Source organism: Callithrix jacchus, chromosome 6 (assembly GCF_049354715.1).
Source record: "Callithrix jacchus isolate 240 chromosome 6, calJac240_pri, whole genome shotgun sequence".
Classification (NCBI taxonomy): domain Eukaryota; kingdom Metazoa; phylum Chordata; class Mammalia; order Primates; family Cebidae; genus Callithrix; species Callithrix jacchus.
In genome coordinates, this window is record NC_133507.1 from 71,729,711 (window position 1) to 71,743,634 (window position 13,924).

At 34.9% G+C, this 13,924-nt stretch overlaps 1 protein-coding gene across 8 annotated transcripts in view; it reads left to right on the plus strand.

Annotated features, from left to right (window-relative positions):
- The window catches only part of CCDC148 (coiled-coil domain containing 148), a 297,672-nt gene extending 291,154 nt beyond the window's left edge, over nt 1-6,518 (plus strand). For all 8 annotated transcript variants that reach the window (XM_078327716.1, XM_078327714.1, XM_078327718.1 and 5 more), the window contains one exon: nt 5,565-6,518. The gene's annotated coding sequence lies outside the window, so the exon portion shown is untranslated. The remainder of the gene's footprint in view (nt 1-5,564) is intronic.
- Nucleotides 6,519-13,924: the final 7,406 nt, after the last annotated feature.

A 13,924-nucleotide genomic window follows, 5' to 3' on the forward strand; every position in this document is an offset into this window, starting at 1 on the left:
ACATCATGGAAATAAAAAATACAAGTACAACCCCATTAGAATAAATCTTCACAAAAGATTCTATGGACAATATCCTTATCTGCCTTCTAAAATTTATTCTAACACCCTTCTAGTTGCCTCATCATGACATCTCATAAAAAGAGAGGAAGAATTGTTTAACAAGAGCTAAGGAGTAGTGAGCATTAGTGTTTAAGGTATCTCCTAGGGTTATGATGTTCCTTTATGGGGCCTCAGTTTGCTTGATGTGATGCCTCAGACATAGATCCAAGAAAGCCCTGTCGTGTCAGAGCATACCCTCTCTAAACATCATAACACGGATACTGCTCAGAGTCCACAGATCCTTTCTGACATCAACATCCACACTGATGTCCAGAGGATCACACTCAAATTCCAGCTGAATATCATTCCCTTTACATTTTCCCAACAGTCAGACTAGTAGCTGGTGATAGTACTGTAAGGGGTAGCACCACCATTTGGAGAACAATTAAGTGACATGTGGTAGTTCCTTGCAGACTCTGGGTATTAGACCTTTGTCAGATGGACAGATTGCAAAAAATTGCTTTCATTCTTTAGGTTCTCTGTTCACTCTGACGATAATTTTTTTTTTACTGTGCAGAAGCTCTTTTGTTTAATTAGATCCCTTTTGCCAATTTTTGCTTTTGCTGCAATTGCTTTTGGCATTTCATCATGAAATCTCTGCTTGTGCTTTGGTCCTGAATGGTTTTGCCTAGATTTTCTTCTAGGTTTTTTATGGTTTTGGGTTTTACATTTACATCTTTAATCCGTCATGAGTTCATTTTTGTATAATGTGAGGAAGGAGTCCAGTTTCAGTTTCCTGTGTATGACTAGCCAGTTCTCCAAGGACTATTTATTTAAGGAATTCTTCCCCCGTTGCTTGTTTTCTTCAGGTTTGTCAAAGATCAGATCTAACTAGCATTTTTTTAATGAAAAAAAATCTGAAATCCAAATGGCTAATGAACATATGAAAATATAGAAGTACCAATTAAAGCTCCAATGAATTACCAATATGTACCCACCAAATTGGCAACAATATCAAGAAATCTAGCAAAATAAATTAGTCACAATATAGAACAATGGGAAGCACATACTGCAGTGGGAGTGTAAACTGGAAATATTTGAACTTAACTGATAAGGTTGAAAGCATTCATATTCGCTGATCTAGTAATTTTACTGCTAGATAGATGCTCTTGAGAAGCTCCTGCATGTGTGTAGAAGGACATAAACTAGGATTCCCAAATGAAAACAAGCCAAATGTTCAACAGTAAATAAATATTAAAAATGTAGTATATTCATATACAGAATTACATCCAGCAATGAAAATGAATAAAATAGCATCATGGGCATAATATTTAGTGAAAGGAGTCAGATATAAAAGCATGCATATTATGCATTATTATTATTATTTTTTTTTTGAGACGGAGTTTCGCTCTTGTTACCCAGGCTGGAGTGCAATGGCGCGATCTCGGCTCACGGCAACCTCCACCTCCTGGGTTCAGGCAATTCTCCTGCCTCAGCCTCCTGAGTAGCTGGGATTACAGGCACGCGCCACCATGCCCAGCTAATTTTTGTGTGTGTGTGTGTATTTTTAGTAGAGACGGGGTTTCACCATGTTGACCAGGATGGTCTTGATCTCTTGACCTCGTGATCCACCCGCCTCAGCCTCCCAAAGTGCTGTGATTACAGGCTTGAGCCACCACGCCCGGCCCTATTGTGTAGTATTTTGTCTAAGGTACAAAAGCAGGCCAAACTAACCTATGTTATTTAGGGATATATGCATAAGTGGCAAAATGAAAGAGAAAAATAGAATGATTACAAGTAGAATCAAGGTAATCAAATCACCTCTCACAGATGGAGAGACAGTTGGGAGTAGGGGCTTCCAGGTTACTGGAAACGCTTTATTGTTCAACCAGGGTAGTGATTATAGTATCTGTCTAATTATTCTTTAATGTTTACATAAGTGTCTTATTTATATACTATAATAGGTCAATGCTATAAATTCCCAATAAAATGAAAAAAAATAAGAAAATTATTTAACAATATTTTAGTATGTAAGTGTATTGGAAATAATCTTGTTAGTCAATTTCTGATTTAATATTCTTAATTTACATGAATTTGTGAGACAGCAAGGCCAGTCCCTGCTTGGGAGTCATATTTACTCTAACACAGAATAGGATCCCCTTTATTTTCCTCCTCCCCAACCCTGTGCTCTGCTTCATAAGGTTGTAGCTCTTGCCAGTCTAGTTTGCCTGGTATGCTTAAAAAAGAAAGAAAAGAGAACATACCTAATAGGAGTAAGCACTGGGCTATGAAATTTGATTTCAATTATCTATGTTTGTGTATAGTGTGTCATAAGAAAAATATATTTATTAGTGGGTAATGGACCAAAACAATTTAAAAACCACTACCCTCAATCCATGATTAATAAATGGGATATCCTGATACAGCTCCACATCTTTGAAGATGATGGGCTTGTTTCAAACTGAAAGGAAAGAATGTAATCCATCTGTAAAAATTCCCCTACCTCTCCACCACCAAATCTGCAAGTACACCCGAATGGGCATTCTCTAGCAGAGAGAGCAAACCTCCCTCTATCAGAGACCAATGTTTCCATGTGTGTTTTGGGTTTCATCCCATGTCATCTCCGCAAAAATTTTCTTTTTTGCTTATTCTGTTTCTCTCCTGTATCTTCAAGCTCTCTCTAAGCATACAAATATGCTGGAAGAAATTCCACTTTAAAAAGAAATCTCTATCAGCCCTGTATTGTCACTTAGCTACCAAGCTATACCTCTGCCCCTCTTCTCAAGCAAACATTCTTAAAGAGTTCCCAATAGCCATTAAATGTCTCTTTTCATCTTCCAGTTACTGTCACTCATTCTGATTTAGCTTGCTCTCAGCTCCTCTGACACTGCTTTTAGCAAGGTCACCAATGAACTGTGTGTTGGCAAATCTGATGACCATTCTCAATTTTCGTCTTACTGACTTCATGACAACATTTGATTCAGTTGACAACTACTACATCTCAGAGCATGCTTTTCCCTTGGCTTCTATGATACCAGCCTCCTTTGCCTCTTGCTTCTCTGGTCATTGCTCAATTCCTTTTCTGATTCCTCCACCTCTATCCATCTCTAGATGTTGAAATGCTCCAGGATTAGACCATTTAGTTCTATCTTTTAAATTGTTGTATTTTCCAAGGGAACATCCTTCAATGTTATACTTCAGTTTTAGCTTTTAAATTAGATCTTTTGAGTGTCTTTTAATCTATAGGCCTCCCCATTCCATCTATTTTCCCCTTTTGCATTTTATTTATTGAAGAAACAAATAAATTTATATGCAAAATTTCCTATGCTGGATTTTGTTGACTTTATCTTTTTGGTGTCTTAATAGTTTAACATATTCCTCTCTCCTCTGTTCTTTCTGTTTGCCATAAATTGGTAGTTGACCCAGAGGCTTTACAGACATAAAATTCAGGTCGTTCTCTTTTTTTCTTTTTTCCAAGGCTACTTCATTGCAGTGGTTTGTTTCCCCAGCAGGATATGCATATTGTCTGATGGAAACTCTTTTTGCAATTTTTGCTGCCACTAATTCTCAATGCCTACATCAATTAATTAATTACAGATTGCATGGTAGTGGTATATTCAAATTCAATCACTCTTTCCTTTATTACCTGGAAAAATAACATAAACAATGTTTCTCTTCTGGTATTTGACAGTATAAGAGGAGTAGGCTAAGTAAGTGTTTGAGTTTCGTTTTTAACTTAACAGTTTTACAAGTAATGAGTTTATTATTTGACATCCTGCAAACATGATCAATTTTGTTGTATTTTTATGAAGTTATGAATTTAAATGTATTTGTTCATTTAATCTATTAAAGTATTACCCTTATTGATGCTCCATTTATCCTTGATGAGGTTTATCCTTGCTCAATTGAAACCTTTTCAGTTTGGCTCATGAATTCTATTAAGATAGCCTAATAGACTTGGTAACTTCCTTGCCATGCCAGCTATCTATTGCTATGCAATAAAAACTTACTGGTTCAAAACTCATTTTTAAAAATTATTTCTCATGTTTCTGTGAGTTGACTGGGCTCTACTGGATAGTTCTCACTTGGGGCATATTAATTTCCTATCACTGCTGTAAAAAAATTACCACAAATTTAATGGTTTAAACAATGCAAATTTATCTTACAGTTTTGAGAGGTCAGAAATCAGAATTGAATCTAACTGGGCTAAAATCACAGTGTTGACAGGGCCGTATTCCTTTCTCAATGCTATGGGAGATAACCAGTTTCTTTGCCTTCTCCAGCTTCTAGAAGCTGCATATAGTCCTTAACTCATGCTGTCTTTCTTTTATCTTCAAAACTAGCACTGGCAGGCCTAATCCTTCTCACATCCCAGCACTCCACACTCCTCTTCTGCCTCCCTCTTCCATTGTTCAGAACTCTTGTGATTACATTAAGCCCTGATAATTCAAAATAATCTACCTATTTTAAGGTCAATTGATTAGCAATCAGAATATGCTTTGCCATGTCACCTAACATTCACAGATTATGGAGATTAGGAAATTGACATCTTTGGGAGACATTTTCTGCCTACCACGGGGTATATTATAAATTTGTAGTCAATTGCTAGTTAAGGATGTAGTCATCCAAAAGCTCAACTTGGCTGAATGACTAAGAGGACTCACACACATGGCTGGCAGTTGATGCTGGTTGTTGGCTGGGAACTCATTTGAGGTCATCAATGGGACCAACCACCTACACATGACCTCTCAAGATGACTTTCATAGAATGGTAGCTGGGTTCCAAGGTAGAATTTTCCAAGAGAAAACATTCTAAGAGGCATAAATGCAAGCTGCTAGACCAGATAAGATCTGCTGGAAGTGGTACAGGATCTCTTCCTCCATATTCTTTTCATCAGAGCAGTCGTAGACCTCTCCCAGATTAAAAAGGGGTGAGAAAAAAGGTCCACTTGTTGATGACAAGGTCACAGTGGATAAAAGTATGTGATATAAGAAATGTTTTTGCAGCCACTTTTGGAAATCTGTCATGTTTGTTATCAGGCATAACAAGATGTTCTAAGCTCATTTTGAATATTTCTTGCTCTGACCTGGAACTAACCACATTGCTACTAGTTGATCTTCTATTTTAGACCTTTTAAATGAGCATGGTTAGAAAAAAAACACCCACACTCCTATACATATACATATACATATACACACATATACAGACATATATACAAAATGAGCTGGGTGCAGTGGCTCCCGCCTGTAATCCCAACACTTTGGGAGGCTGAGACAGGATCGCTTGAGGCCAGGAGTTCAAGACCAGCATGGCTAACATGGTGAAACCCTGTCTCTATTAAAAATACAAAAATCAGCAAGGTGATTATGCCTTTTCTGTTTTTTCCTTTTGTTATCATTATATCCATATTACGAGGGATTATGTAGGTATTATACACTCTCTTTTATCCATAATTGAATCTTTTTCTATAAGTATATATTTATGGATATTGCCAGTTTTATATCAGTGTCTCTCTTGTCATTTAGGTTGTCTGAAGACTGTTTTCAAGAAGATTCTTCAGGAATTGGTCATGGAAACAATATTTTCTGGGTCCTTGAATGTTAATAACAGGTTGACGGTGGTCTTTATAGTTAAAAATAAATTTTTCTGGTATAAGATATTTTATTTACATTTTCTTTTCTTAGCATAAAATGTCAAAGGGCTGGCTTTAATATGGTTTTCTTTTCCTAAGAATTACTTGATCTTTTTGCCTGATTAGAGTTTTTTCACTTTCTTTATAATACAGTAGTTTTACTGAACTTTATCTTTGTGTTTGTCATTCTGGGTTAACATACTTACTCAGTAAATTATATTCCCTTTCACAATATAAATTCAATTTTATTTCAGGAATTTTTAAAATGATAATTTTTAGTGTTTGTTATGTTTCCTTTTTTCCCATGGGACTCTTATTATGCTGTTACAGTATGTTGGATCTTCTTTGCCTATAGTCTTTATATGTCACTTTCTTTTGAATTCTTTTAATCTTTTTCTTTATTTTTTACAAACTTTTTACTTAAAAATAACATTATAAAATAGCTGCAAGAATAAAGCTGCTGTAACTTTAACCCAGATTCTTCCATTATTAAGATTTTGTTCAACTTTTAAATTGCTTTTGTGTTCTCCTTTAATTTGATTCATTTTTACAGCCTTTTTGGTCTTTTATGACATAGACTTTTTTTGATAAATATACATAATATAAAATTTACTATTGTAACCATTTTAAGCATACAATTAAGTGGCATTAAGTACTTTCACATTGTTTTGCGACCATCACCCCTATTTATCTTCAGAACTTTTTCATCATCTCAATCTGAAACGCTGAACCTATTAACCAAAAACTGCCCACCTCTTCCCCTCAGCCTCTGATAAGCACTATTCTAATGTTTTTCTCTATGAATTTGTCTATTCTAGGTAATTCATATAAACAGAATCATGTAACACTTGTCCTTTTATGTGTGACTTATTTCACTTGCTATAATGTTTTCAAGTTCACCATGTTGTAGAATGTATTAGAATTTCATTCCTTTTAAAGGCTGAAAACATCCCATTGTATGTATATACCAAATTTTGTTTATTCCCCTGTCAAAGGACATTTGGATTGTTTTCATCTTTTCGCTATAGTACCACTGCTATAAACATTGATGTGCAAATATCTGTTCAAACCCATACTTTTAATTCTTTTGAGAATATACTCAGGAGTGAAATTAGTAAATGATATGGCAATTCTATGTTTAAGTTTTTGAGAAACTGCCATGCTATTTTCCACAGTGGCTTTGCTGTTTTACATTCCCATTAACAATGCACAAGAATTCCAGTTCCTCTACATCCTTGTGGTCACTTGTTATTTTCTGCTTTTTTGTTTTCATTTTTTAAAATCATAGCTATTTCAGTAAGTGTGGATTGGTATCTCATTGTGATTTTGATTTACATTTTCCTAATAATTAGTGCTGGTGAGAATTTTTTAGGTGCTTTTTGGTCATTTGTATATCTTCTTTGGAGGAATGTCCATTCAAGTCCTTTGCCCATGTTTTGATTGGATTGGTTTGTAATTGTTGTGTTATAGGAGAGCTCCATATATTCTGGATATTAATGCCTTATCAGATATATGTAATTTCCAAATATTTCTCCTATTCTGTAGGTTGCCTTTTATCCTGTTGATAGTATCCTCTGATGTACACAAGTTTTTAATATCAATGTCCAATTTATTAATTTTTTTCTTTTGTTGCTATGCTTTTACTGTCATATCCAAAAATTGATTACAAAACCCAATGTCATGAAGCTTTTTCTCCATGTTTTCTTATAAAAATTTTATAGTTTTAGTGGCTATGTTTAGAGCTTTTATCTCTTTATTTTTTGTATACAGTAAGAATTCAATTTCATCCTTTTGCATGTGGATATCCGGTTTTCTCAGGACTGTTCGTTTAAAAGACTTTTTTTTAACTGAATGATCTTGTCACCTTTGTTGAAAATCAGTTGAACATATATGCGAGAGCTTATTTCTTAGCTCTCTATTCTATTCCATTGGTCTGTCTGTCTTTATGCTAGTACCACACTAGCCTAAAGACATTAGTCTGATCACTGTAACTTTGTAGTACGTTTTGATTTGTATGGTCCTAGTAGTTGTAAAAATCATGGAAAGGGAGACGCTTTCTACATTTTATGTATATTTGGTTATTTTTTACAGAACGTCTACTTCCCTAGGTTTTATTTTGCCCTCATTAAAACAGTTTCACCATCTCTTAAAATCTAGCATAGCTATATTTTACCTCTGTGTTTTGTGTTCAGGACTCAGAGGTAAAATATGAAGCCATTTTACAGGTAAAAGACATGGAGGGGATAAATAGAATCTTGTTAAGACCAGTACTTTGCCTGGAGAAGTCATGCAAAAACTCTAAGATATAAAATTTTTAAAGACTACAAACAAATCCCAAAAATGATGAAGTTTGATCTAGGAAGAAAAAACGATCTGGGAATTCTACTGTTTCTCAGATTTAATCAATTTCTTTGGAAAAGTGATTGCATGGCTGCTATACACTTGATGAACACTTGATATATTACTGCTGAATCCTAGAGAGATCCTGAGAGGAATGTCTCAGGAACTTAGACACTGAGCCTTTAGGAGCAGTAGATTATCTGACACTCAATACAGGAATGAATTATAATAATAGAATCCACAAGCTGCCTAACGACTTATGGAATCCACTGTACCCCTCAGTACTTAGGGAGAAATATGACACCAAATCTGTTATTACCGTATTTTTATAATCTGCTGAAAGATAATTTCCACCCTCAACTGTAACTCTTGTATTAACAAATGCCTGTGTTCTTTTTCTTTCCACCTTTAATAGTATTGGGGTCAAGGTTTTTTTCCCTGCTTAACTTGATTCAGATTTATATTTAAATACATGTTTTTAATGTCACTGGTGGCCTCACTAATTTCATCAAATATTTTTTCTCAAAGAATTTATTTTGCTTGTGCGTAAGCAAATTTGGGGAATAAGTAGTTGCCTCATTTGCCTTCTATCTTGCACATTTTCCAAGACATGTCAATATTACTTAGCACCACATATGCTTAAAACTCTTAATATTTATAAACAACTTCAAAAACAATTTGCTTACATTTCTTTAGACATTTTATAAATATGGCATTCATCTGCAGTGTTTGTCTTCACAGTATATTAAAAACAAAATGATGCAACAAATGCCCTGTTACTATTGAAATATACACTAATTTACTTTAGGAAGATTATTAAAAGTAATATTTTTAAACCTACTAAAATAAAATCAAAGTTTACTTGGTAGTGAAAATAAATGCCTTGCTAAAGGAAATCCAGCACGGCACAACATGAACTTCTATCTACATGGATTGAGACCCTGGCATCTAGAAGAAAAGGTCCAGATAATGTGAAGAGAGTATTTTGTTATCCACTGATATCATTATATATATAATGTAGTTACTTAAAACTGACTTGAGAGATCAGTGGAAGCCTTAGAGTTTAATGTTTATAGACAATTTCCTTTTTTTCCCTCTTTCTGAATCCAAATCTGTAGTTTAATTCAACAAACCTCCAACATGGAGAAATGGAAAAACCTCCTCATCACTACACAGATGTAGATAAAGGAAATTGCATAAGCTGTGGTGCAGGCACAGAGAAAAAAGTTGTAGAACATGATGTATTGAAAATATTGGGACTGAGAACCCAGACACTATGCATGGATGACTGTTCTACCCGCATGGAGTTCTGTCAATCACCTGTCATGCCTATGCCTGTGGCTTGTTGAGTTGCTTTACAAAGAGCAGAGATTATTTTGGGGGTGATAATGGATTTTTCCAATAGGGAAGATAACAAATTTCTGGGAACCATTGGGTGCAGATCTAGCAGATGTTTCACTCCTGCAGGCTGCTGACCAGTTGTTATTTTGGTCAGCATTCAAATCCCAGAATGACTTCATCATTTTTGGGATTTGTTTGTAGTCTTTAAAAATTTTATATCTTAGAGTTTTTGCATGACTTCTCCAGGCAAAGTACTGGTCTTAACAAGATTCTATTTATCCCCTCCATGTCTTTTACCTGTAAAATGGCTTCATATTTTACCTCTGAGTCCTGAACACAAAACACAGAGGTAAAATATAGCTATGCTAGATTTTAAGAGATGGTGAAACTGTTTTAATGAGGGCAAAATAAAACCTAGGGAAGACCTTTTGGTCTGTTCGATGATAAAACAGATCCCCTTGGTCCGTTTCCATGTTTTTTTCTGAAAGAACAACATTCAGATGTTTTCTGGTCTATGCAGTTTTTGTCCCTTTGGAGGTCTGATAAAGCTGGAGTGCAATCCCTACTGGTATACATGAGTTTTACTTCCACCATCCTCCAACCCCACCCCATTCTTCACAGAAACAGGCCTCGGGTTTAATGAATGACAGCCCAAGGTATTTGAACTTTATCATGTAAACAGCACAAAATGTTCAAATCTTGTGAAGCATGAAAACAAAGACAATGCTTCCAGAAGGTTAATAGGAGAGCAGGGTACAGTCAGATGGAAGCAGGTAGAACACTGGGATTAGGGGAACCATTTCTGATTAATCATAATAAATCAGGTGTGAGGTGATGTGAAAGTGGAGGTCAGTGGGATCCAATGCTTATCACTTCAAGAGGAGTTATCTTCTAGAATTTTTGTAGTTTCTGGTCTTATATTTAAGTCCTTAATCCATCTTGAGTTGATTTTTGTATAAGGTGAGAGTGAGGATCCAGTTTCATTCTCCTACATGTGGATAGCCAATTATCCCTGCATCATTTGTTTCTATTCTGTTCCATTGACCTATGTGCCTATTTTTACACCAGTACCATGCTGTTTTGGTGACTATGGCCTTATAGTATAGTTTGAAATCAGGTAATGAGATGCCTCCAAATTTGTTCTTTTTGCTTAGTCTTGCTTTGGCTATGTGGGCTCTTTTTTGGTTCCATATCAATTTTAGAATTGTTTTTCTAATTCTGTGAAGAATGATGGTGGGTATTTTGATGGGGATTGCACTGAATTTGTAGATTGCTTTTGGCAGTATGGTTATTTTCACAATATTGATTCTACCCATCCATGAGCCTGGGATGTGTTTGTATTTGTTTGTGTTGTCTGATTTCTTTCAGCAGTGATTTATAGTTTTCCTTGTAGAGGTCTTTCACCTCCTTGGCTGGTACATTCCTAAGTAATATTTTGTTGTTACAACAAAAAAGGGGTTGAGTTCTTGATTTGATTCTCAACTTGGTCACTGCTGGTGTATAGAAGAGCTACTGATTTGTGTACATTAATTTTGCATCTGTAATCTTTGCTGAAACTTTTATCAGTTCTAGGAGCTTATGGAGAGTCTTAGGGTTTTCTATGTAAATGATCATATCATCAGCAAACAGCAACAGTTTTACTTCCTCTTTATTGATTGGATGCCCTTTATTTTTCTCTTATCTGATTGCTTTGTCTAGGACTTTGAGTACTACATTGAAGAGGAGTGGTGAGAGTGGGCATCCTTGTCTTGTTTCTGTTCTCAGGGGGAATGCTTTCAACTTTTCCCCATTCAGTATTCTGTTGGCTGTGGGTTTGTCATAGATGACTTTTATTATATTGAGTTATGTCTTTTGTATGTCGATTTTGCTGAGAGTTTTAAAAATTATATGATCTCAATAGATGCAGAAAAAACATTTGACAAAATTCAGCATCTATTGAGATCATATAATTTTTGTTGTTAATTCTGTTTATGTAGTGTATCATATTTATTGATTTGCATATATTAAACCATCCCTCTTATGAAACCCACTGGATCAAAATGGATTATCTTTTTAATATGTTGTTGGATTTGGTTAGCTAGTATTTTGTTAAGAATTTAAGCATCAAGGTTTATCAGAGTTTTCTTTTTTGGTTATGTTTTTTCCTGGTTTTGGCATTAAGATGATACTTGCTTCTTAGAATGATTTAGGGAAGGTTCCCTTTTTCTCCATCTTGTGGAATAGTGTCAATAGAATTCATACCAATTCTTCTTTGAATGTCTGGTAGAATTCTGCTGTGAATCCGTCTGGTCCTGGCCTCTTTTTTGTTGGTAATTTTCTGAATTACCATTTCAATCTCACTGCTTGTTATTGGCCTGTTCAGGGTATCTAATTCTTCCTGACTTAAACTAGGAAAATTGTATCTTTCTAGTAACTTATCCATCTCTTCTAGGTTTTCTAGTTTATGCACATATCTCCATAGCAGCCTTGAATAATCTTTTGTATTTCTGTGGTGTCAGCTGTAATATTTCCCATTTCATTTCTTATTGAGTTTACTTGGATTTTTTTCTCTTCTTTTCTTGGCTAATCTTGCTAATGGTCTATCAATTTTGGTTATCTTTTTAAAGAACCAGCTTTTTGTTTCATTTATCTTTTGTATTTTTTTGTTTCAATTTCATTTAATTCTGCTCTTTTCTTGGTTATTTCCTTTCTTCTGCTGGGTTTAGGTTTGGTTTGTTCTTGTTTCTCTAGTTCCTTGAGGTGTGACCTTGATTGTCTGTTTATGCTCTTCCTTCCTTTTCCATGTAGGTGTTTAGGGATATGAACTTTCCTATTAGCACCACCTTTGCTGTGTCCCAGAGTTTTTGATAGGTTGTGTTACTATTGTGTAATTTGAATAATTTTTTAATTTCCATCTTGATTTTGTTGTAGACCCAATGATCATTCAAGAGCAGGTTATTTAATTTCTAGGTATTTGCATGGTTTTGAAGTTTCCTTTTGGAGTTGGTTTCTAGTGTTACTCCACTTTTTTTTTAATTTATTGAGGCTTGTTTTGTGGCCTATCATATGGTCTATCTTAGAGAAAGTTTCATGCACTGTTGAATAGAATGTATATTCTGTGGTTGTTGGATGGAATATTCTGTATATATCTGTTAAGTCCATTTGCTCCAGGGTTTAGTTTAAATCTGTTGTTTCTTTGTTGACTTTCTTTCTTGATGACCTGTCTAGTGCTGTCCATAGAGTATTGAAGTCCCCTAGTATTATTGTGTTGCTGTCTATCTCATTTCTTAGGTCTATTATCATTTGTTTTATAAACTTGGGAGCTCCAGTGTTAGGTGCATACATGTTTAGAATTATGCTATTTTCCTGTTGGACAAGGCCTTTTATCATTATATCATGTCCCTCTTTGTCTCCTTTAACTGCTGTTGCTTTAAAGTTTGTTTTGTCGGACATAAGAATAGCTACTCTGGCTTTCTTTTGGTGTCCATTTACATGAAACGTCTTTTTCCACTCTTTTACCTTAAGTTTGTGCAAGTCCTTATGTGTGAGTCTCTTGAAGGCAACAGATAGTTGGTTGATGAATTTTTATCCATTCTGCAGTTCTACATCTTTTAAGTGGAGCACTTAGGCCATTTATATTCAATGTTAGTACTGAAATGTGAAGTACAGTTTCATTCATCATGCTATTTGTTGCCTGGAAACCTTGCTTTTTTGTTTTTCATTTTTGTTTTTTTAAATTATATTTTTGTTTTTTAGGTCCTGTGAGATTCATGCTTTAAAGAAGTTGTTTTGATGTGTTTCCAGGATTTGTTTCAAGATTTAAAGCTCCTTTTAGCAGTTCTTGTAGTGGTGGCTTAGTAGTGACAAATTCTCTCAGCATTTGTTTGTCTGAAAAAGACTGTATCTTTCCTTCATATGCAAAGCTTAGTTTTGCTGGATACAAAATTCTTGGCTGACAATTGTTTTGAGGAGGCTGAAGATAATGCCTGAATTCCTTCTAGCTTATAGGGTGTCTGCTGAGAAATCTGCTGTTAATCTGATAGGTTTTCCTTTACAGGTTACCTGGGGCTTCTTTCTCACAGCTCTTAAGATTCTTTCTTTTATATTAACTTTAGATAACCTGATAACAATGTGCCTAGGTGATGATCTTTTTGTGATTAATTTCCCAGGTGTTCTTCATGCTTCTTGTATTTGGTTGTCTAGGTCTCTCACAAGACCAGGGAAGTTTTCCATAATGATACCCCTAAATATGTTTTCCATACTTTTAGATTTCTCTTCTTCCTCAGGAACACTGATTATTCTTAGGTTTGGTCATTTAACATAATCACAGACTTCTGGAAACTTTGTTCATATTTTCTTATTCTTTTTTTCTTCATCTTTGTTGTATTGGGTTAATTCAAAGACCTTGTGTTTGAGGTCTGAAGTTCTTTATTCTACTTCCTCAGTTCTATTGCTGAGACTTTCCAGAGCATTTTGCATTTCTATATGTGTCCACTGTTTCCTGAAGTTTTTATTTTTTTTTATTTATATCTATTTCCTTAAATATCTCTCCCTTTATTTCTTGTATCATTTTTGGAATTTCCTTACAGTGGG